We start from the raw sequence: 21,647 nt of genomic DNA, 5'->3' as shown, positions 1-21,647 counted from the left end.
TGATGAAGTTTAACCATGCCAAGTGCAAGGTCCTACACCTGGCTCAGAGCAATCCCAGGCACAGCTACAGGTTGGGCAGAGAAGAGATTCAGAGCAGCCCTGCAGAGAAGGACTTGGGGGTGTTGGTTGATGGGAAAATGAACATGAGCTGGCAGTGTGCGCTCCCAGCCCAGAAAGCCAACTGTATCCTGGGCTGCATCAAAGGAGTGTGACCAGCAGGTCGAAGGAGGTGATCCTGCCCCTCTACTCTGCTCTCGTGGGACCTCACTTGGAGTATGGTGTGCAGTTCTGGTGTCCTCAACATAAAAAGGACATGGAACTGTTGGAACAAGTCCAGAGGAGGGCCACAAGGATGATCAGGGGACTGGAGCACCTCCTGTATGGAGACAGGCTGAGGAAGTTGGGGCTGTTCAGCCTGGAGAAGAGAAGGCTGCATGGAGACCTCATAGCAGCCTTCCAGTATCTGAAGGGGGCCTACAAGGATGCTGGGGATAGACTCTTCATTAGGGACTGTAGTGACAGGACAAGGGGTAATGAGTTCAAACTGAAACAGGGGAAGTTTAGATTGGATCTAAGGAAGAAATTCTTTACTGTGAGGGTGGTGAGGCACTGGAATGGGTTGCTCGGGAGGTTGTGAATGCTCCATCCTTGGCGGTGTTCAAGGCCAGGTTGGATGAGGCCTTGGGTGACATAGTTTAGTGTGGGGTGTCCCTGGCCATGGCAGGGGGGTTGGAACTAGATGATCTTAAGGTCCTTTCCAACCTTAACTATTCTATGATTCTATGAAATGCTATGAATTAAGCTGTTAAGCTGTAATGTTCATGCCAGGCTCGTGACTGCTCAATACAAATTCTTTCTAAATGAAAGTTAACTGATTTTTTTGATTTGGTAATAATTCCCTGCTGCCAAAACCCAACATAGCACAGCTTTCCATTTTCCTGTTTCTGCTTCTATAGAAGTCAGACTATTGTTTTTTCTGATATATGACTCCCATGACAAGAACACCATAATAGGTAGGTCTCCCTCAATAAAAAGCCATGTATTTAGTTAGGTTATGGTCAGCCTGACGAAGACATTGCTTTCTAAATTCTCCCTTCAAAGTACAGCAAGGACAAACCATCTGGCTTCAGGCTGCTTCATGTGTCAGAATTAATTTTAACTGACCATACCAGAGAAAGAAATTTAATTGGCCTATTTTTTATGTATATTTTTATTTTTCATTGGCATACATTTGCATGTGTGTTTTAAAGCAAGCTCAGTTACTTCTCCGTTTGTCTAGCAACCTTTAGGAGTGGTTGCATTTCTTCTTTGTTAGGAAGTATAGTGAAAGTGTATATGATGGGAAGATTATAATCTCAAGAAATAGAAAGCCGGATGAGATTTTTTTTTCTCCCAGGACCTTCTGGAGATTTACAAATATATTGACCAAGGTGGCTGGTGCTCCATCAGTGCTTTCTGTCTTGGCATCCAGTTTGCTCTTTTTATCATCTGGCAGTTACCTCCTGCTCAGAGATGCTGCTAAGCATCTCTAAGAAACATGCTTTTTTTTCTGACTGTCCTTCTGTCTGTTCTTCTGCTGATCTTTGCCACTATGTTTCTTTTCTTTCCTTCTACCCTCTCTTTTAACTTATAATCTTGTCCTGGTAAGCTTAGAAAGATGAAACATGCAAAGTGACTCTGCTTCCTTCTTTGTCTTTCTTCTTGGTTCTTTTCAGATGGAACCTTCCATAATTACCTGGCTGTGTTCATGGGATCTCCATCAAGGTTATTACCTGTTGCTAATCATAAGGGTAATGACTATAAAGTCATCCTTCTAAAACCCCCTACATCCAAAACACTCCTTTGCACACTTTTTTCCCTGTAAGTCCTGTTAAGTTCACAGAATGCTTTTGTTTACAGGGCTGAGGTGACCACATGAAATTGCTCAGATGCCTGAGGCAACAGACTGAGTTGTCTGGAATGATAATGATTATTCAAATTATTATTATCCAAATAACACAGATTTTTTTCCTTGCTGTATCTTGACAAATTGATAGGCAGTGACACCTCTGCTGTCTGTGGTTCTGTGGTCTGACACATTTGGATATCCATGTAGGTAAGCTGTACAATGCTAATAAGGCATATCAGGAGTAGGTGTCTAAGTTACAGTGCCTTTAGTGCAGTTTTCAAGATTGTTATTGTAACTGCATTTTTTTTTTTTTACTTTCTATTGTACTTCATTGTCTTTATCTTACAAGTTCATGCTTGTATTGTGCAAATTCAGAATATGCTGTCTGTTTGCAATCAGTTGTTGTCAATTTAGTTGAACTAATTTTATTTTGTCTAAGTGTTTGTCCTGAACCATGCACAGATCAGGACCACTCTGATAGCTTGTTTAGCTTACAGACTTTAAGTTGTATGCTTACATTTTAAGTGGGATAAAATATGATTTATACTGAAAACCTCTCCAGTGGCATACCCCTGCATTCCTGATCTCCCTGATTATGCTGTGGGAAACTTTCCATCTAGGTTGGAGACATGAATTTTATGGTGACTTCTGCTAAACAGATTAGACTTCAAAAATGACAGTACTATAACAAAGGAAATTATGAAGGGCAGAACTCCTCTTATATATTTCTAGACCTTAGTACATTTAGCCTTTCTTTACACTCTGTGTTTTACACACCATTCTCAAGTAATCCTTTGATGTTACTTGGATTTTTATTCTTTAAATTTCTTGGGTTTTTGTTGGTTTTTTTTTTTTTTCATGGATAACTTCTCTCCTTCTCCTCTTACACTTTGCCAGCTTACTGTGGATTCATCTTCCACTCTTGCTTCTACCTCTGTAGGTTTCAGAACTGCAAGTGCTCAGAACGGGGTGTCTAACCATAACAGGCACAGCGGTGTACTTGTGAAAAAGACTAGCCTCTGGGTCATCTTTAATCATTTAATGGAGAAGGAATAGGCTTCCTTGTGGAAGAGAACTAAAAACCATCATTGCTGCAGAATCAGCAGTTCAACAAGGTATAGCTAAAAATAAATAGGCAGGAAAATCTTAATCATTTTAAAGGATGCTCATATTTGTGGAACATGAGGAAGTGCCATGACTCTTCTGGCTTTATAGTAGTTACTCTAGGAGTCTTTCTTCCATATGATCATGGTTAGACAGAATAAGCTGTACCAGTCTTCTCACCTGTTATTCAGTTATCTGCAATATCTTTTTCTCTACAGATCAAAATAATAAAATAGAAAGGTCCTCCTCTGTTTCTCTGCAACAAACCTGATGCCATTAGAAGGCACTGACAGATACTGAAAGAAATAAGCTTGAACATAAACAGTCAAAACATAGCATTTCTTTTAATATTTTGCAGAAGATCTGCTTAGGTTGATGCTTTCAAAAATCCACAGCTTTCAAGAGAAGCACATCTGTGACCTCCCAGCTTTCTACACCAGTAGAGTACCATTTGCAGAATACATTCTAGCACTTGTGGAATTTTGATGAAGCACCGGTTTGCGCAAGATATTTTCAGCACATTTTTATCCTAACTGTTGCACTTGGAATGAAGTGCTATGGACATAAGGAGCATGTGCATCATTAGTTACTCCAGTCTGTAGATCACACTGATTTTGATTTCCCACCTTTCTGGCTTTAAAATCTGTGCTTATCCTAACCAGCCAAATAATGTAAGAAAATGAGAAACTCTGAATGGGCCATACGCTTTGAAAAGCTTTGAGAGTTTGACCATAATACTGTTTGACATAGCTGCACAGCTTTTAATTTGAAACTGGCCTGTATCCAACTGGTTAGGAGAAGAAGCAGCAAGAACTCCTATCTATCTATCTATCTATAAAAACCCCATCGACTACTTGGAGAGACTTCCCTGATTTGGACTCATATGTTGCTTATCATTCTGTATGCCACTGTATCCAAAATTAATACATTACGTAAGAAAGAACTTTAGGAAAGGAGGAAATGGACTCAGGTTGCACCAGGGGAGGTTTAGGTTGGGTGTTAGGAAAAATTACTTCCCCAAAAGGATTGTCAAGCACTGGAACAGGCTGCCCATGGAAGTGGTGGAGTCATCATCCATGGAGGTACTTAAAAGGTGTGTCCATGTGGCACTTAGTGACACATGGTGGACTTGGCAGTGTTAGGTTAATGGTTGGACTTGATGATCTCAAAGCTCCCTTCCAACCTAAATGATTCTGTGAGTCTATGAAATTTAAGTTGAAGAAGCAGATGGATGCAGATATTCTATGATTCTGTACCAAATGGCTGTGATACTGTTCTTCTGCAGAGTACTAAGAACCTACAAGTGGCCTGACAGCAGCAGAATTTGACATTGGTGGTCACTTTGGATTGAACCCTAAAATTTTATGTCATTGTATAAAGTGTATCACAGTAAATTGGAGGGTAGAAGCCCTGAAACACAAACTAAAATAAGGTGAGGTATTTTGAACTAAATGTTCAAAATATTTCCATGCACTGGACTGAATTTATTAGGAAAATATGTTGTGTCTATAAGACAGCATAATTCCTCTTCCTCCCTGCCAGTAAAGCCTGGTTTAACCTTCTAATCTTGGGAAAGATTGAAATGAAATACCTATGTATCCCTGACTGATAACTTGCTAAATAAAAAATCTCTCAGGACTCCAAAAGATAAATTGCTGTAATCATTGAACCTTACTGCAAGGTACCTTGTACACCATGTGAGTGACATCATTTTTTTCAGAATCATCATGTAACCTGTAATGCTGGTCACCCATATAGCACTTTTGCTTATTTTCTGTGCACAAACATATGCTTCATTAAGAGCTAGTACATCTGTTATTGCAGACAGAACTCTTAATTTTCAATAGTCAAATGAGAGTTATTTTTAACTTTTTCTTTTTCTCCAACTTGAAGTTTGCAAAAACTTTGACCTATATGCAAAATATGGCTTTCCTTTTTTAGTACAGTTAAGTGGTAGATAAACTGGGCTGGAATTTCTGAAAGCAGGAAGTCTCCAAAGAGTATATAAAATTGGTAATGACCTCGAGGAAACTAACTTGCATGTAGCAAGCAAAAATGTCATTTTATACTGACATATCTGTCTTAAAACAGATGCTGCACATATGCTGGTGTTTGATTCAGTGTAACAGGAGTCCTCTAAGGTTTATGTTAAGAAGTAGCTGTTAGGCTTAGTAGTTAAATGGGAAAACTGAAAACCTTCCTCCAGCCCTGGCTGTGTGACGTAGGTCAAATTAAGAAAAAGAAATATGTCTATTTCTGTGAATGACATTTGTAGTTCCTTAAATCAGGGCATCAAAGAGACTCGATCAGGCCTATCATTAAGTAGAGCATGTTACACCTAGACAACACTCTTTGCCATCAACCTGCTATGTACTAGTCGTTCTTCAGACACAGTCAGGGTATGTGGGCATGAGGGAAGATGAGAAACAGAAGGAAGAATTGGTTTGCAAAAGTGGAGTTACATGACAAGAGAATGGAAAAAATATGGACTTTGGTGTTGAAGCTCAGTCTTTGGACGTTCAGTCTTGAGGTTGATTCGAAGTGTCATGAGGAGGTGCTCAGCAAGTTCTCCTTCCATTTAAGACTGGTAAAGGTCTCAATCTCTAAATATCACAAGTGGCCCTACTTTGTTCAAGGCAGTGAAGGCACTCTTTTCCCACCATAAATATGGGAGATGTGCTGAAACCTGAATGTTGCAGATGAAACATCCCAGATACATGTTGAAAATTCCTCTCCACAAGGAACAGATGGTTGTATGACAGAATTTGTATTTGTGCCAGCAGAATCATTCCAAACACCCACATTGTGAAGGTCATCAAGTGCAGAATTAGCACAGACACCAGCTTCGGGATGATGATTGCCAAGTCCTAGCTGCACCTGGCCAAAACAGAAACATAATCATCCTGGGGGTGAGTCATGTTTTGTAACTGTATCCCAAGTAAACTAACCCAGTGCATATCAAGCTGAAATAAAACATTACTGGTTCATTAAATTACTTTTAAAAAGCAATTTAAAGACTCTGGACCTGTAGCACAAAAAGAGGAGGCAAAAACTGAATTCCTGGAACGACCTTGCATGCAGAAGTACAATGTCTAAGTCTTAGGTTTCTTGCCAGCTGACAGAATCTTTCACATGAGAAGCTACAAACAGACCCTTCTAGCAAGAAACACTAAACACCGGAAAACTCTTGCTAGAAAGCAGTAGCAGGAAAATGCTCCTCTGAACATAGCAGTGTAGTTGAAAGAAAATTTACTGAGAATTTAAGATTTAGCAAAATGAGTAATTAGGCTTATAAAAATTGTATTTGAATGCTTAAAAAATAAGTTGATTGTGTCCTCCTACTGGTCATAAGCTTCTCCAGATGTCATCTGCTTCACCCTATCCAAGAGAAATGGCAAAGTTTAGTTTTGAGGCAAAATGTTGTAGTGCTTTGAAATGGACACATCGAGCAGAAATCACTTTTCCCCAATATTTTTGAATAGGGTAGGGTTCTATTCTGACTTAAATAAACCTGTCTTAATTTATGGATAGGGCTTTGTATATAGCCCTTTCTAATTCTGTTTCTTTATACTTCTGTATTGATTATCCACATTATTCTTCAAAGAAGCCAAGGCTAAAATTTTTCCAAAGGTGGAGTTTTGCCTTTTATTTTTACAAGAAATGTCTTGGTCCTTATGCCTATGTCAATGACGGCCATATTCTATTGAAGATTCAGAAAGCTTTTCAAGAGGCTGAACATCTATTAAGTCTTGGCACACTGAGACTGAGTAGGAGGGCCCTGTCTTGTCCAAAGAGCTATGCAGGCAATTCCAAGATATTTTTGTACACCTTCCCTTTCAGCTTTTGTTCTGACCATGCTATTTGTCTGTCTATATTTTCATGTCTTCTTCATACCTGTTCTTCAGATTTGCTTGCCTAGTATTGAATTTTTGTCTTTCTTTTCATGAACAATGCTTACTTGGCATACTTAATCAGATTAATTTCTTATTTTCTGGCAATAAACCTTCTACGTGGTTCTGTGTAGTCTGTTTCCTACCCCTTTTATTCTAATTTCCAAACAATTACTTTTGTTCTAATTCTCAAATAATTTCTAATTCCCTTCCAGATAAAGCTTCTACCCTACTCAGCTGTTTTTTTCTGTTCATGTTCCTCATGCCTAGCTCTGAGACCAGCCTCTTCCAGTCCTAAACTGTTTTTTCATGTGGGGCACTTTGTCTCAGATTTGGATTCAGTATTATTGTTCCAAGTTTTCCTGGCAAGTTTCCCTGATGCCATCATTTCAAAGAAGGAAAACAAATGTGAAGGACATATATGTCCAAAACAGGTTATGTTCTGGGCCTAATAATTCCAAACAAGGAAGTATTTATATGTATGTTAAATATAAGGTTGATTGATAGAGAATATATGATTTGTAGCTAAATAGCCCAGAATTCTCTCCATCCCCTCTCCTTTTCCCAATAATCATTGTTATAAACTGTCTTTATTTTTTAAATATCCCAACAAAATATCAGTTACTTCTTAACATCCCAAAAACGAGCTTTGTTCTGCTAGAGTATACACGCTGCTTGAGTCAACCTGTGAGAGTCTGAAGTCCTTAAAGCAGATGAAATAATAAACATTACTCTCATATTTCAGGAATCATATTCTCCACCTAAACCTTTACATTTAGTTAATGATGTAATTTAATAATTAAATAATTACATAAAGAAAACCATATTCAGGGATTCCTGAAAGTCTTGGTCTCCACTGAGGTACTATCTACTGGAAATTATCTATTTCCTAGCATCCTATTGCCTGGACCATTTCACTTAACTGTATCTCCAGCCTACTGCTCTTACAGCTCTAGTTTCATTTTCTCCTCTCTTATATGAAGTCCTGGTCCTGAAAGCTGCTCAGTACTTGAGGTGCAGTCACCTCTATTTCCATTTGAAGTCAATGGGAAAGGATGATACTCAGCCTTTTATGTTACTGATTCTCCCTGTGAAAAAGCAGTCAAAGGTTTGCAATATTGGTCTTTCAGATGATTGAACATCAACCTCATTAAATTGAAATTCAGGCATTCTTGACCTCTGGCTAATGTTCTTGACTTCATTTAACATTCTATATTAAAAAAAAAAAAATTAGTGCAGTCTCCTTAGAGTTTCCTGTCAGCCTACCTAGAGTGAGCTGGGAAATATTAATATATTTTGCTTTTATGCTATCTCAAAACCCTTTCTTTTGGTGATATTTTTCTAGATGAATCTAATCTTTGTTCGGTCTGCTAAATTACTAGTATGAGAGTCCATTCCTGTTTCGAAGTGAGGAAATGCAGGAGGATATATTCTATGATTACTCCTGAAGCCACAACTCTTTTCTCTGAGATTTGCCATACTAGTAAGAGTCAGCTATATGCTAGACAGAAGGTTGAAGTTTTCATTTTAAATCTGAAATAAAAGGAATATAACAATATTTCAGGAATACAGGAAATGGAAAAGAAAGTAACACCCACTGTTCCCATTATTAGAAGAATGTATCACTGAGGATAGGATGCTCTACACTAACTTGCCCTCTGTGTGAGTGAGATGGGTAGGTTCCTCTCTAGTCAATGAACTGCAATATGCCCCTCTGGAGGGCAATCCATCCCACTTATTTTAAACACTTATTTTGGACTACAGGGGGAGCCTGAACAACAAATTTAGACTGGACACATAGGGAATAATGCAGGTGCCTAAATGTAGATGTCTGGTGTCAATTTAGGATTTAGATACTTAAAGGAATTTTCTCTGGCACAGATCTTTCAGAGATGCTGTATCATTTCTGTCAGTGTTATAGTGTAAGAAATGTTGCCTAAATAAGATGTCTAAAATTTCTAAGATTAGCCCTGCAGCAAGGATATAAAACTGGTGGACTAGATGAGGATGGATGAACAAAGTGAGCTGTAGTAGGGCAGACAAGGAGAAGCTTCTTTGAGAACTTAACACCTTAGAAGACTATTTATAGTACAGCACAGATATTAGAAAAGTAATGTGGCATTTTATTTTCACTTGCTGGTATGAACTAGTCTGAGTTCAAGATGCAATACTCAAGTGAGATAACATATTGGGAAAATTATAAATAAAGGAACAGGAAAACTGGAAGGGATCTAAGACAAAAAGAAAACTTTCAAGAGTAATAAAGTAAAAGTAAAGATAAATCCTGGTGATAATTTATAGTTACATGGCAATAAAACAGACAGGAAAGTTTTGGGATAGAGGAAGGGGGCGGTCATTAAAGATTATTATGTGATTTAGGAGTATGATAAGTTCTCAGATGAGGGGAATAATAGCCTGCATTTGAGAGTAAAAAGGCATGTTCTTCAAGAAGGAAGATTTTATGACCTTTTACTGAAATATTTAGCAGAAATTCAGTCAAAACTGATCTGACAATATCAAGAAAACAGAAGCAAAATAATGGGATGTTGAGAAATCTTCCATAAGACTCTGAGACTGCAGATAGGGCAGAATTTAACAAATAAGGAGGGTTTATTCTATTATACTGTTTTATCTTGAGAGAGCAGAGACAAAAGTTGGACAATAAAACTCATCCTTGTCAGTGGAAGGGCAATAGAAACTGCTGATTGGTAAAGCAACCTTGAAGGAAGATTTGTAGAGAAGAGGTGTCTGTGAGGAAAGTAGTGACTATTCAAAGCACTGTGTTAAACAGATAAGATAAAGAACTAAAAATTAGAGAAGAATCACTTTAAAAATTAAAACAACTGCTCTGAAACCGTGACAAACTAATTGCAAAACCATGATGCCAAACTCTAAAGAGTTGTGGTTTTTTTTGCAGTAAAGTATGGTTGTTTGGCTGACTTCAAAGACAGCTGTACTGGCAACAACTGAAGTGTTTCTTGGTCAGTTACATGGCTGTATGTAGCTCATTTCAGTGTTAGTATTCTCTTATTTCTCTGTTTCCCTCTCACAGGTTTTCCCTAGGTCTATTCTTTGATTCAGATGGGTATGAATAACAACATATTTAATGAAAACACTATGTAAATACTTTATGAAATCTCTGCAAATGATTTTTGTGGCTGAAATGAAGTTGTAAATGTAATGGATATGTTATGTAAAAATTCATTCTGATTTTTAGAAGAAAACATTCATTCTGTCAGTTTCATTCAGCTATAGATAAGGTTTAGTGGAGGAAAGGCACTGAAAGCATTTTTTAATGTTATGGGATTTTTTATTGTGCTGTATCAGCGCACAAATGCATGTCTGAAATTGTTCTTCCCAAGAACATCATGTAATCTTAAAATATGGGTAGCATTTCAGAGACATAGAAGATGGTAAGGGAGGATTTGATGGTCAATGTGCTGCCCTCTGAAATGAATTGTGTCTCATAACACTATCCTACATTTATATAGAAGTCTATGTAGTTTAATTGTCAGAACTGTATACTGCCAGGAAACAGAAAGAACCCTAGGGAAATCATTTGGAAAAGACCTGATAATCCCTGGATGTAATCTGTGCCTGAGCAGGTAAGGACAATCAGAGTCATATCACAGAATCACAGAACATCAGGAATTGGAAGGGATCTCAAAAGATATCTAGTCCAATACCCCTGCTGTAGCAGGAACACCTAGATGATGTTACACAGGAAGGCGTCACCTCATTAATGTTTATAAATATATAAAGGATGAGTGTCACGAGGATGGAGCCAGGCTCTTTGTGGTGACAACCAATGGTAAGACGAGGGGTAATGGGCTCAAACTGGAACACAAGAGGTTCCACTTAAACTTGAGAAGAAACTTCTTCTCAGTGAGGGTGACGGAACACTGGAACAGGCTGCCCAGGGAGGTTGTGGAGTCTCCTTCTCTGGAGACATTCAAAACTCGTCATCCTGCAAATTCTAGGGAGCTCAAGGAACATCCAGTCCTTAGCTTATCTTTTGTGGACTAGGAGCCATGGCCCTCCCTCCCTTTGACCTGCTGGGTCAGAGACCTAATTTTATGGTTGGAGGACATGTAGAGAATATCAGCTGTGATTCCAGAAGGGTTATAAAGAGTGCAGTTTTTGTTGAAGTTACTGTTGTTTGGGGGGTTTTGTGTGGGTTTTTTTTTTTTTGTTTTTTTTTTTTTTTTTTTTTGTGGTTTGTTTGTTTGGTGTTTTTTTGTTTTGTTTTGTTTTTTTATGCTGTTTCTAATCAAATAGATACTTGTTTCTAAAATGAATGAGTTTGTGCAATTAGAATATGTGTCTGGCTTGCCTTAGTTCCTTAGGAACTTTTGCACCTTTTAGGTGCTTTTCACTGCATTTAACAGAAGCATAGACCAAAACTTGTGATTTTTTTTTTTTTGTGGATTTGATTTTTGTGAAAATTTTTAGGTTATTAAAAAAAGCACATTTTGACAAGAAAGAAACAAACATATCATTCATGTAGTGCCAAGAAACACAGGAAGTAACCCCCATGTCAGGAAGTGATTCTACTTCTTCTGATATGATCTCTTTTAAATCTTCTAAGTCTGAATTATGGAGATTCAGCCTTATGGATGCTTTCTTCCCAATGAATGGGAAGCTTTATGTCCTTTCAAATGGGAGCATAGTATAAGCCAAAGCTCTTTTTCAAAATCCCTATCACAATGATCCATGTTTTCCTCATTTTGTAGTACAACATTGTACTGGGTTGTGTTATCTAAAATGACATTCCATGTGTTAATCATCACTATTTATATTCATTTGTATAATGGCTGTAAAAACCCTATTTTAGTTGTTATTTCAAGCCCTGTCTTCTGCACCCAGACTTTTTCTCTTTATCAGGCGTGATTATAGGGTTGGGAACAGTCTGTTTAAAAAGCCAAAACCTGACTGGAGTATGGATAAAGATATTTAGCTACAAATATTAATGACAAACACTAGTGTGAAGATCCATGGAAATCCAGTCATCATGGAATTAAATTTCTACTTGTCGGCTTTTCAAGTAAAAAGGATGAACTTTGCTTTCAACTTACAGGAGGAAAAAAAATGAGGTTTTAAATAGAAGAGTTGAGAACTGATCCAGCTGACTTTTAAAGCAATTAGAAGCTGTTTAGTGTTCTATTATATTTGGTATTCACATTAATGTTAAATGATTAGTAGTTTATCAGCATCTAAAAACATATTTTATGAACTCCAACTTATTGATTTACACCTGTCTTGCAGTATTGAATCATGTTGTGTGAATAATAAATGAAACAACTTTGTATTTCTTTTGCTGATCATGTTTCCTTACAGGAATTGCTGTCTTTCTTTAACAGGTAGTCAATGCTTTATAAGGATAGTTTAAGTTTTAAAATAATTATTTCTACATTAGTAATAGAGTTGTCATAGTTTATGAGCTTGAGCAAAATCAGTAGTAAGAAGCAATATGTGAGATTAATAAATACATTAAAAATGTTCAGTGGCCTCCTCCCCTCAAAAAACATCCCCAAAATAAACCTCTGAACTTCCCAGCTCATGGCTCCTAAACTCTATTGTGCCAATGCTATTTTTCATGCATGGCAAAGGCGGTCATTTTAAACTGAAATCTGAAATTTAAAATAATCATAATTACTTCAGTATTCATTCAGTGAACAAGTGTGTTTGGAACAAAGGATATTTGACACAGCTTGAACTGAAGGTGACCTGGCAGTGCCAATCTGCAGATAGTATTTAGTAATATAATTTAATGGCCTTCACATTTTTCTATCTAGGTGTCTGAGGCAGGTTTCCTCTTTCATACAAATCTTGTGGTAACCTTTGCTCCCCAGTGGTTTAAATCACATTCTTAAGGGATTAAACTGTTATGACAAAAGAGGAATGTTTAGATATTCTGCTTTGCAGCTAAAAATTTGTCAGATTAGAAATTGTGTATTTTATAATCTCATGATCAAAGAAGCTTTCCATCAAAGCTTTATGTCTGCTGTAATATTTTCCCAACCTTTGTTGAACCTGAATTGTTTTGGATTATCTCACATTGGGTTCACTGAGTATGCCTAGCCAAATGTGGGAAAAAGCTTCCTGCCAAACATTTTAAACATTTCACATGTGTAGGGCAGAGGCGGTAAGCCACAGGTATTAGTCTACTGCAGTGGTGAAGCTTGCTTTAACAGTCTTTTAAACTCTTACACGAGATGCTTTTTGAGATTACTATGACAGATAAAACCCCACAGGGCAACCGTTTATCTTCCATTAGGAATACCATTCACTTTCTTTAACCTGGTGACCTAAGTGTTCCTATGAAGAGTCTCTTTTATAGAGTTTTTACATCTCAGTGGATTAAGTATCATTTCTCTGCTGAGGAAACTAAAAAAAACCACAACAATTAAATTTCTTTAGAAGAATGGTTTGTCAGAGGAAAATAGTTTTTGTCTTTATCCGTCTTTAAATCAAGCAGTCATGTTCCTCGAATAGTCACAAAACAGTGATCATTCAAAGTTCATATTGTCAGTTAATTTAAAATCCAGTCACCAAGTCCCTTTATTACAGTTTCACTGTGTATTTGGCAAGGCAGACAGCACACTGAGAGGGCAGTGGACAGAGGGTTTAGCTATACTTGGTGCTGCTTAGTACCTTAACAGTATTTAATGTTGGCATGATCTTTGTGGAAAATGCATATTCACAGTAATATCTTTTTTGTCAAATAACATTATTGAGAGTTATATATGTCTATATATAAAACCAGACATAATTAATTAATAGAAACATACATAAGTAGATTAGAACAGCCTCCATAAAGAAATAAAAAAAACATTGCTCAGATATTTCCAACTAAAAGCTTGGAATTTAGCTTATGGAGAGATATGCATTTCCTGGTTTTATGTCAGTAACTTTGGTGAAAGCCAGACAGGTTGAGTTTTTAATAAATATAATATGCCCAAACGTACAAAAATCTTCAGTATCCTTTTGCATTTTCTCTGTTTGGTATGTAATACAATGCTTTTGACAAGCTGTTTGGTACTCTCACCTTGTGTTCACTTTTAGAAAGGCCAGTCTATGATGGGAGACTAGGCCCCATTCTCAGATGCTGCACTGTATCACATTTTAGATTGAGGTTCAGGAACAATTTATTTTTGGTGGCATTGCTTGAAATAAACCTTTCTCCCCACCATTAAATTCTTAAATATAAATTGTTGTTTCCCGACTTTTTCTTCATTATTCTTGTCTAATTACTCCACTGTAATAACTGGCTATTTTCTGTTCTCCAGCATGTTTTTATTTCATTTCCTTTTCTGCAGTCAGTGACCTGTTTTCTTCATTGATTTGGGTACCATGCATATATGTGCAGGAGTTTGAAATAATTTTGGATTCCATATTCTCTCTGCACTGTTTTAGTCCCAGTCTTTTCAACTGCAACATGAAATGGCCTCCTGCAAATGAGGAGTAGCTCACATTGCAACCTGAACTGCATTCCTGATTTTATTGATGCTCAACTTCTTTTCATTTAGTCAGAGTTTATAAAAAGTACTGGATATAGCCTATATTCCAAAGGTTTTAATTTTGAAATTTTTATTATTTAATACCATTTTTATTGATGCACTTGGAACACCTTATGGGTGTTATCAGCTGTGGGAAAAGGTCCACTGAAAGTATGGTACTTATATATATGTCATTTGTTTTTCAAGGGGTGTGCAGATATTAAAAGAAGCACAATACCAATGTCTTCAGCTATTCAAGTTTGCACAGGTCAAACTTGTAGTGCCTATATTATTTTTATAAAAAAAAAAACCCACTTTGAGACAAATGATCAGACCTTCATTGTATTCATATTACTCGATAATTGAAATATGGATTCACTATATGTACATTGCTATCACACAAAATGCTGAAAAGTTCTTCATTTTCTTTTCCCATTTTGTACCCAATACTACCTTCCTTTTCCTAGTCTACTGTCTGTAGACTGTCCCTGACATGTTTATACCCAGATTGACACTTTAAAAGAAAAGATTATTACTCTTTTTATTTTAAGATTGAAATTGTTCTTCTCAGCTCTGAATTTGAATCTAAGTCTACTACTTGTGGGCCACCTGTGCTAGATATCAATCCCCTATATCTAGCGTTTATAACCTATTATCCTGTGCTTATAGAGTCAGAATGAGATGTCTAGTCTTATAAGAGCATCATCTTAGTGTGCATCATTTTAGTGTGCGTCTTCACATACTTGGCCTAGCAATTATAAGCTGCAATGTTAACATTAGCCAGCTAACTTATTCTGAAGTGCCAGAATTTTGTGATTCTGTGATATGTGACAAATCTTTTGATCATGGCATGGAAATATATACTAAAAGGCTCTGCAATACTTACTAATTAGTAAAAAAACTGGCATTAGTCTGAGAAAGGCAAATTGTGCCAAAACAACCACCATTGCAGTAAAACAACCTTCCCATGTTTGTTTAACTACAGTAGCTCTGGATGCATTGTTTACCATGTTCTGTTGTCTTCATATGTGATTTTCCCCAAACTTAAAAGAGGAATTTTTAGATTGAAGAAATCATATGAATAAATATCTTATGGAGGTACTACTATATTACTGGAATTGTGATTTTGTAGATGGATGTAAAAAGTGGAACCTTGCAGACAAAAAAAATATAATGTAGAGAAGAAAACACAACTTATGCCTTCTGGGATACTTCATCAGACTCAGAAATAAGATTGTACTTGCCCATGGTCAAGGGATTTCTGAAATAGAATATTAAAGGTTTGTTAGAATTAGGTTTCAAACAATCTTGGGCATTTCATGCTTGAGTGACGAGAAGACAATTATTTCCCAGTGTCTTTGCTGCCTCTGGGCATGATTAAATAATGGAATTGTATTCTCAGAAAGATGTGGTTTATTACTTTTAACAGCTTTTCAAGCTGAAGTCTTTATAAATAAAAAGAGCTATAATTTAAAAAAAAGATAAAAGACCTGTGCCATTTCATCCCCTCTAAACATGGAAGAGAAGGAAATGTGTATAGCAATATCTGTAACTTTTAGCGTGTGGTTTTCCTGAGGTATGTATTCTTGAGGGAAAGAAAATGTGATGCTCCCAGGGCTGAGGGGCTCTGCCCATGTTGCTTGGTTGTTTTGTGTTTCTCATAAAAATGGTTTATGCAAAAAAGCTGAGTGAACTGATTTGGCTTTGCTGAATTTTGATGGTGTTTCCACAAGTGGAGAATAAATTAAAAAAACCCAATCACCATATTCAGATACTTTACATAGCTTTGCCGTTCCTGAATGTCTCCAAGCCAGACTGCAGCATTTGGAAAGGCAACCACTGCTTAGTAGGGTTAGTCCTGAAGTACTAGAAATATTCTGTGCCTGTAGACTGCTTGTAATCAGGTCATTGTCAGGTATCATTTCTGGTCACAGCAGGAAATTGGAGTACCGGGCTCCTTGGCAGCATTATGCTTTGGGCTTCAGCCCACAGAAGTGTTTGTGAAGTTTCCTGTCCCCACACAGGTGCTGGCAGGCTGATTGGTCTCACAAGCAAGACCTGTTGTATTGTAGGTGAAGTCAGAACCACAGCTGAGACCAGCCACCAGAAATCAGTGGCTTTCAATCTATTAAAATTGGAATTTCCATGTAACAATTCCTGTGAAGGTGAAGACTTGCATATGAAAAACTAGTAAAACTAGAACTACCTTTTTTTTTTTTTTTTTTTAAGTTGACTATTTCTTGAAACCATTTTAGCTATGGTTACTTTGTCTTTTTAAAGTGGAAAAAAAAAAGTAGCATGATACCAATTTTGCCCTTGTCTGTGGCTGGTCATCAATGCTTGTCCCTATCTCCTCTCTAGTGTCAGATCTAGTCTTCTATCCACTACATAATGAAACCTGTTGGGAGCAATCTTCTCCAAGAATAAGCTTCCTGCTCCCCCTGGTCCCCTCTCTGAGAGAAGTTTAGTTGGATCAACTTCTCCTCTGAGCTACTGTGTCTCCACAAACTCTGGAACTGGCAAAGGTGAAGGGGAAAAAACAGCTGAGAAGAGGGAAGCAATAATCACATCCCTGGTGTTCAGATGGATTTGCATACAATACAAGCAGGAGAGACAGATGCAAAATTAAAATGTTTGATCTGTTCTGTTGCTTGACTGCACTAAGTCAGGATGACCATGCTCTATTTACATGACAACTTAAACATTCTGTATACTTGTTATGTTCTTAGGATTTTGAATCTCTTTCAACAGGCCACAAAATCTTCTTTGTGGACTACCAGCCTTCCTTTATAGTAAGCAAGACCAAGCTTTGTGACAGCAGCTCAAAAAGCAATACTTTTGTGTCCACTCTGACACATCATTATTCTGTGAGATGTATCAAAGCTCCCCTCTTTTTATCAGATTGCAGAATTGTCTCATTTGTATAACTGCTCAAAGTAAATAAATAATCTAGACAATACTAAGTGCAAATGCAATTGAAGCAATTCATTGTTTGGTCTCACATCAAGGAGAAAACATGTCAAAGAACTTGTCCAACCAGAGCAAGGTGCCAAAATCCCTAGATCTAGCCTTGGCATATGGTATTGAACAGATGTACTGGATATGAAAAATCACAGCTGCCAGCTAGCTGATAGCTACCTAAGCATCAGTCAGTGCTAATTCGGTATTCCAATGCTAGATAAGATCTATATGGTGTGTCTGTGGGTAACTAAAGCTCTGTTTACATTAGGTTGATAAGAATGGATGCCATACAGAGTGTTTTAGGAAAGATGTATCCATTTGTGACTGCGATCCACGTGACAGCTAATTATTTAAAATGAACTCTCTTATTACCGCATCAGAAAACTCCATCTATAAAACCAGGACAGAAATGGCATCTTCTTCCTGAAATCATATGGGAGTTAGGAACAAGCAATTGTACTTTGAGTCTGAGTCTTATTTTAATAAGGTCTTTAACTTTGTTATGAAGTGCAAACAATCTTTAAAGTGAGTTAAGTTGGTCAGGGTAGCAGAACATTTTATTAAAATTGAAAGCAGGGCCCACAATGATTAGGTACACTAGGAACATCCCTGGTGTAATTTGCCTAATTTCCCTTCGCGGTATTTTTCCTTCATCTCTTCACATTCCTTTCAATGAAATTGTTCAAGCGTAAGCAAGGTTAGAATTTTGTCCCATTTATTGTATTACAAAAAATAGTGGTTCCACACCACTTGAAAATTTGCCAGTAAACATTTTTTCCATTGTGGCCAAAACACCTCTTCTAGCACCTCCAAATGAAATTAGTGCTGTCTTATTATCAGTGGTAAAAAATAAATAAATAAATAACACCCCTCTCAAAAAAAAATGTTATCAACTTCCGAACATAACTATTTTGAGTCTGACATCTTCCTCAGTGCCTCCTATCCATTAATTTGCAAGATTTCAGTTCCTCCCTTTCCCATATCTTACACTTGCAAAAAGCAACATTTCCCGGGTGTCTTAGAAAAAGGGGACAAAGTCTATCAAATTTAGACTTCCTTTTCAGTGTTCTCTCTAATGTCTACATTAATTAAATAAATGCATTTTTAATTGAAATATATGAAGCTTTCAAGTCAAACTGAGTTCATGTCCTCAGGCACCCTATTAATGGAATTTTGGAGTGACAGTGCGTGCCAACCAGCTGGGTCAGGGCCACGTTAATGCATCATCAAAGTTTTTTCTCTGATGGCTCAAACCATTCATTCATTCTAGAAGGGAGAAGTCTATTCCTTCACAATCCTTGGAGAAGTAACATTTCAAGAAGTCTCAAGAGATTCCACATGCAGTTTGGAAGATATTTGAATCCGGCTAGTCCTTTTCAAATGTTTTATTTTATAGGCTGTCAAGTTTTAACAGAAGTTAATGGTGTTCATTATGAAATTTTGTCTTCCCTTCCAAGGACAGAGGAACCATTTATTGTTCTTTTACTCCAAAAGAACTATGCACAAGTGCATTAACTACATAGAACAGTAAATAGTTTCTGGGATTGATTGATGTTATTCTCAAAGGACCAAAGCATTTTCTTTCCTTAAAAGGGAATAAGAAGAAAACAGCACAAATAGACCTGAATAGATATACATCACAATGGGTTATCCTTATGCAAATAGAAAGCCCAGTCACCATCAGCAATATGCATGCAAAAAAAAAAAAAAAAAAAGGAAAAGACAAAGAAAGAAAAAAAGAAAGAAAAAAAAAAAAGCAAAGGGGTGAATAATTCCCTTGCCTTGTTGACTAATGAAGCTTTCTAAGTTATGTACATGCTGCAGCTGCACATCCTTTGTTCTTTGTATTGGCCAGGGTTGCTGGAGCCTGTTCTGCACCTTATCTGTGTAAGACCTTCCAGAGCCCCCCTGAGCAGGAGGACTCAGCCACCAGTGCATTCTAGTTTCCCAAGACTCATCTACACTAGTAAACAAAAAAGACTAGAGGCTCTTACCTGGTCAAGAGGCAAACTGATGCAGGCTTATACTTTTATGCCCATGTTATTTCTTACCTCAAAATAAGACTACTATACCCTTACACTGTAGGAAACTGGAGGATATGTTGTAGACTGAATTTTCACCTGTACCATTTGAGAGAGTGTTAGTTGACATGGATCTAAATTATATGAGGGAATGTATTTATAGCTAAACATTACAAGTGATCCTTGACCAGTAAACAAACTCATGATTTTATAAATATCAGCACAGGCTAAGGGTGTAGTTCTCCCTGCAGGCATCACCATAGCAGAAAGATACTTGAGGGACAAATTACCTTGTTACAAGACAAGTAGACCTGAGTGAAAGCTCAGAAGCCTAAGTTTGCTTAAAATATAGCCAGAAAAGGAAGTAAGATGCTTCTCTTATGCAAAGCCTACACCATTTTATTAAGAAAAAAAGATGTACACCAACTACAAAGGCTAGCAGCTTCTAAATCTGGTCGCTCCCTTCTCAGTAGGGTCCATTTTCAAGGGGACACTTTCAGCCTTGCCTACTAAGGAGTCTGGTTACACACTTATTAACAGCATCAATACAGAAATATCTAGCCGTACAACAACTTGGTGCAAATCTCTAAGTTTCTGGATTTCGGAGTCCATCTCATTCTCTACTTCTCTGGCCTTATAAAAAATTAAAGTAAGAGGGACAAAAAGCTTTTTGTAGATGCTGTGAAAGAAATCTGCTTCAGCACTTGCAAGTCTGTATTCAGGCCAAGTAAGAATGTGTGTTTCTTAAACATTGGCTATGCAGGTTCAGAGGGACCTGGGTTTTTTTTGCAAGAGAAAAAAAAAACACATTTGGCTTGTGAAGAAGAGTTGTGCTTACAAACCCCAAATTGAAGATGGCTGTGGAGCAGTATGCGGGAAAACACCATTGCCTACTGCTGCTACCATTGGTCCCTCCTTACTTAGCTTGCTCATCTCTCTAAAATATTGTTTTAGGCTTCCGTCTAGCATCACAGAGGAATAAATATTAGACTGTGAGTTCAAAAAAATGGCCTTTTGTCTCCTCAAAACATTTCTTAAACATTCCTTGTAATAATAAGATATGAATACCTTTCTTAATACTTGTTAATATAAATTTTTGTTACCTTGCTGGAGAATTGTTCAGGCAGTCATGATACAATTCATAACATAAGAGGTTCATAATACGAATGAAAAAGCAGCTGTACAATCCAGATTAGTTCAGTAACACTGGCCTTCAAGTGTATACTTAGGGAGAAGGAGAAGAAGAGCAAGAGCATGTGATACTTCTTCCTAATACATTCCTAGTCTTCAGTTATTTTCCTCGATGTCTGTGGCTTGCCTATTTAGTAACCATTTACAAATCTGTCTTTCAAGTCCCCCCTTAAGTCTACATATAACTCTTGTATTGACTAGGTTCTTTGCAGGTTGTTACAAAGGTTAACTGCATGTTGCACGAGAAGCTAATTTTTTCTGTCTTCTTTAAATCTAGCTTCTTGCACTAGAAGAGCAGTGAGTAATAAGTCTCTGGTTCTGTAGACCACTGTGCCATTTGTGGTTCTGTAGACCTTTGTCTTATGACCCAAACCCATCTCTTTTCTGAGCTGAAGATTTCAGCCTATTAAGTCATGATTTGTAAGGTACCACTTCTGTACAACCATCCTAGTAGTCTTTGAACCTGCTGATACATTTTCTGACATGAAATCACTAGAATACAGAATTAAAATCAGTATGAATAATAGACATATATTACAGAATAATATTTTCTGGTTTATTCTCTTATTTATTTCCCAATAATTTCTAGTATTTAATTATTTTTTTCACTGCCTCTGAATGATAAGTTTATGCTTATGTGGAACTACTTATCATGCCCTCAAGGTCCTTTACCTGCAGAGTGATGGAAAGATCAAAGCTCATCTTGTACACCTGAAGACAGAGGTTTTGTCCTTCAAGACTTTACATTTGACTTTGGTTCCAACAACAAAAGGGTTTTATTTATCTTTCTCTTAAAAAAATATTTGTTGTCAACACACACAGTTGTGTTAGAGTGAATTTTCCCTAATATAACTATGAACAAAAGATTTCCTTAGTTCACAAAAAAGTACTTCAACCTACTTTGTGTATTCACAGGGCATTAGACAAGAATCACCCATCTAGCATGATACTCATTTATTTTTACAGTGTGTGTAAATAAGCGATTCCAGAGTTGCCCAGTCCTATCAAGACCTAAAACTTACATTAGCACATAATTCAAATGAAAGGCTTGCAGATGGAGAAAGTTGCTGCCTGGCTTATTGTAGTTGTCAGG

Source organism: Psittacula echo (assembly GCF_963264785.1).
Source record: "Psittacula echo genome assembly, chromosome: 3".
NCBI classification, from domain to species: domain Eukaryota; kingdom Metazoa; phylum Chordata; class Aves; order Psittaciformes; family Psittacidae; genus Psittacula; species Psittacula echo.
This window is presented reverse-complemented; position numbering follows the sequence as displayed.